This window comes from Salvia splendens, chromosome 10, assembly GCF_004379255.2.
Source record: "Salvia splendens isolate huo1 chromosome 10, SspV2, whole genome shotgun sequence".
Lineage (NCBI taxonomy): Eukaryota > Viridiplantae > Streptophyta > Magnoliopsida > Lamiales > Lamiaceae > Salvia > Salvia splendens.
The window spans coordinates 25,682,145-25,686,781 of NC_056041.1; the positions used below are offsets into that span (position 1 = coordinate 25,682,145).

The 4,637-nt window shown below is 32.6% G+C and overlaps 1 long non-coding RNA gene across 1 annotated transcript; it reads left to right on the forward strand.

Annotated features, from left to right (window-relative positions):
• The first annotated feature begins 612 nt into the window (after positions 1–612).
• On the forward strand, positions 613–3,059 carry LOC121751314. Its single transcript, XR_006040053.1, has 2 exons — positions 613–1,292; positions 2,717–3,059. It is a non-coding gene; the product is annotated as an uncharacterized LOC121751314 (long non-coding RNA).
• The last annotated feature ends 1,578 nt before the right edge of the window (positions 3,060–4,637 follow it).

The window sequence follows — 4,637 nt, forward strand, 5'->3', positions numbered from 1 at the left end:
GGTACTCCATCTGCTCCATGTCACATATTTTTTAGTTTATCGTATTTTAGTTTTTGGAAAAATTATCTTTCCATTAATATAAATTAGTCACCCCGTCTCATAAAAATATCTGCATTTTTCATTTCTTTTCGTCCCATAAAAATATGAGTATTTTTATTTATGGAAAGTTGTCTCCAGCTCATTTCCCACGTACATCAATTTATTTACAATTAATAGCACTATAGCCACCATTTTTATACAGAAGAAGCAATATCGAAATTATTAAGTTAAACTAGTGTTGATTTGACTGCACTATATTAAAACTTTGGTAGTCATTGAAATAAAGTATAGACATTATTGCACTACTATAGTCTGAGTTTTGAAGAATACAGATTTTTTATGTGTATAGTATTGAAGAAAACAGATTTTTTATGCGTAGTTGTTATTATGAAAAGATTGATTAAGTTGGCTAAGATAGTTGACTTTGATTTATGTGAAATGAGGGAGGCAATATTCATTCAATTAAGCAATATATAAATAGAGGTATATTAATTGATGTTTTGAGTTCCATGTCAACCGTTATGGCAGCCTTCTCCTTGTGGAATCATCCCGCCGGACCCAAAACCAGTACTTCTCCTATCCTTTCTCTCTATCTAATTAAATTTCTAGCTACGAATTAATGTTTTATTTTGTGTTTCAAATTTCCATTTAATCTTAACCTACTCATTATGCAGTTCACTTCTGGGCCCCAACCTTCAAATGGGGTTTAACAATAAATTGTAGCCATAAGACCGAAAAAATTGAGTTGGAGATGCTCAATTTACTTTATTATCACGTTAACTGAAAATTTACCTGTAGTACCAATGATGACTATTTTTAGTCTACTGCTCCCTCCATCCCGCTTAAGATGATGCGTTTTTTCTTTTTAGTTTGTCCCAACTAAGATGACATATTTCTTTTTTTTTAAAACTTTCTCTCTTCAATTAATACACCTAACAATTTTTTTTCACTGCTACCTTTCATCCACCTTTCCTCTCTCCAATTAAATACTTTAACCAATAACTCTTAAAATAACGTGTCGGCTAATGAATGTGTCATCTTAGCCGGGACGGAGGGAATAGTAGAAACTGATCTACCGAGATAAATATTGTCTCTATTCATTGAAGTGTATTAACTGTAGTTGTGAAGCAGTATTGAAGAAAATACTAGTAATTGAAAATGATCACTTTGTTGTCAAAGAAAAATTGGAACTTATTCGGTGTGAGCTTGGGAATGTCAGCCACAGGGATTGGTCAACTTGCCCGCAAGGCTTGGTAAGTACTCACTACTTTATATATTAATCTAGGGGATGTAATCAAATCTAAATATTGTACTCCCTCCGTCCCGCACTACTCGCACTTATTTCCTTTTTGGGCGTCCCAAGTTACTTGCACTCTTTCCATTTTTAGTAAAAAATTTCACCTACAGCCGTCATTTTTTACTTTCCTATACACTCATTCCTTAATCTCCGTGCCGAAAAGGAAAGGAGCGAGTAGTCCGGGACGGAGGGAGTACAAACTTCAAACTATGATCTAGGCTATTAGAAAATGTTAATAGATGACAAAATAATAGCAACAAAAAATGTTAACACAGTGTCAACGGTTGATGCTGTGTTGACACTCTCTTGACATCAAAATCTTGAAATTTTACACAGTGTTGACATTGTGTTGAAACTGTATTTATACTATGTTGAAGAGTTTGAAGCTTGTACAATGTATAGAGTTTTCATTTTATCACTATCCTTTAATTTAGGTTTGCGGCTACTAGCTTAACAATTATTGACCGAAAATGACTGAAAAGTGTCAGTCGCTAAATAGTGACAGAATATTCTGTCACTATAGCGAAGCAGTCGTCTATATTTTCGGTCAATTGGTGGGATTAATAGATATAGTGACGGACAAATCCGTCACTAATATTTTTTATTGACAAGTTTTTTAATGACGGATCCGCCAAACTTACTTTATCACTAAAAAACTTGTCAACAAAAATTATTAGTGACAGATTTGTCCGTCACTAAAGCTATTAATCCCACCAAATGACGGAAAATATAGATGGCTGCTTCGCTTTAGTGACGGAATAATCTGTCACTATTTCGTGACTGACGCTTTTTCCGTCACTAGTTGTTGAGCTAGCAGCTGCCGTCACTATTTTCCGTCACTATCTAGCAGTTTTTTTTGTAGTGCATGCACTATCAAGAACTAGACAAGCATGCATTTATGCTTTCAAATTAGTCATATGTATGTTGATGTTACATTTTTCCTGATCAAATTAAAAATAATTATAATTATTAAGTTTAGTAGTTAAGGATTGATCATTTTTATGCGAGAAAAAATATACATGTGCTCACTATATTGTACGCATAGTGCTTGAGATATATTATCGTGCTTTTTGTAAAGCTTCTAAAGTTTTGAAGGTCAATATAAAAATACTCACGATTTAATAGTATTTTCAAGATTATAATTTTTTGTTAACTTGACTTTACATTTTATAATTTTACTTGTCCCAATCCGCGTGCATTACACAAGGTGTTGTAACTCTAATTAAATATTTTGAATTATAGATGTCAGCTTATAAAGTGCAGAGTTAATATATACTTCAAGTATATCAACTAATTAATTAATTTTTTTATACGTGATATATTATCTACGTCTACGTGATCAACATTCTCAAACATGGATATGGAATTTTGCAATTTCAGGCACGACTACTACTCTGAGAAGAATACAACTAAAGCAGAGGAGTAATGTCACTTGCCAAATAACAATACTCCATCCGTCCCATAGTAGATGTCACATTTTTTCTTTTGGAAAAAATTTCCTGTCACATCAATTATAAAATTATATTTTCTCTTACCATTTAACACACAAAACAACATCTTCTAAAATCTCGTGGCATCTCACGGGTGTGCCATCTTCCTTGGGACGGAGGGAGTAGTTCACTATTCAAATAGTGCACCTTTATTTTACAATTGCATGCATGGTTATATAAACTTAATACTCTGTGTTTCTTCAGTAATAATAAAGGCTATATTTCTGTAAAAAGAAAAACGATATACATATGTTATTCGCTCTACAATGCATTATCTAATTCTATTTGATTTTGCTTGTATCAACATACGTCGAATCATGTGTGGTTATTAATAATATTTCTGACGATCTTAATTATTTAGATTATTTCTATTTTATAGTAATGTAATTTGTAACCTATTATTTGTCATTAAAATAGCCTACTGTACTTTTGGAGCCCATCAATCAATTTTCGATAATGTTGAAAATGGCGAATCCGATTCACACAGAAAAAACTCCATTGAAGGAAGAAGAAGAAACAACAATGAAAATGGAGAAACCGACGATTATGAGAGAGGAGAGAAAAGAAGGGAATTTTCTTTATTGACTACATTTTGGAAAGTCTTGACTACAACTTACAGTAATATGCCTTATATATGCTGGATTAATGCTAAACTAACTAATTAAAAGCTACTAATTACATATTTGTTTTTCTATTTCAACAAATCATATTTTTGTTTGAATTATATGTGATGAATAACCCAGTTCGCACGCCAATCATCTAAGAGCACCCACATCCATGCTCTTGCCAAGAGTACGGATGTGGGTCCGTACCCACCTTTATTCATTTTTAATTCTCCGCTCTTCCGCAAGAGCATGCTCAAAGGTACCACCATTCTATTATTCAATTAAATACTTCAGTTACTAAAAACATTTCCACATATTAAAATGCATTCAAACTACCCGAAATACTATTACAAATTACTAAAAAATTAAAAATTACATAATTAAAATCCTAAAATTGAGATTGAGAGAGTTGCTTGGTTTAGTGTGATTTTTTGTGTTGAAATGAGGGGTAAAATTGTAGAAAAAACTGATATATTTTATTGGGAAGTGGGAAAATACTTTTTTTATTAAATCTGAATTTTTTAGATTTTTTCGATTTTTTTAAAAAATATGATAAATCAACGGCCAACCAAAGCATGCCACGTCGGCTGCTAGTGCTCTTGCCGTCGGCACGACGGTGCTCTTCTGCAAGAGCACGTCCGTGCCGAAGGCAAGAGTACAGCGGTGAGCACGGCAGTTGCTCTTGCAAAAAGCACCGGTGTGGATGCTCTAATCATCTAATTATAGTACAAATAAGAATAATTATTAAATTTACATCTATATCTATCGTATCATATTAGTTTTGGATCTAGCCAAAATAAATAAAATCCAACGGATTGGATTGGATTGTATTGGATTGAATTGAACTTGAGACCTCAAGACCTCAACCAAAATAATGGAAGCAACCTAGACAACCTTCACCATGCTAGATCAACTGTACAAAAGACCTGTCTAGTCATACACATTAATGTGTGTTAGTTTTTTGTCCTAGACAACATATTTTGGTCCACATCAATGAAATCAGAACGTGGTTGACCGTTAATTTTTTACAAAAATGTTAAATATAAATCAGAATATAATTTATGAGACGAAAAACTAACACACTTAATGTGTATAACAAAAAATATTTGTTTGAGGCAATGTATGTACGTACTAATTTTGAACTTTAATTTTTTTAGTTATGAAATTGGCATCCATCGTTTTTTTTTTTGAAAACATATATGCCAA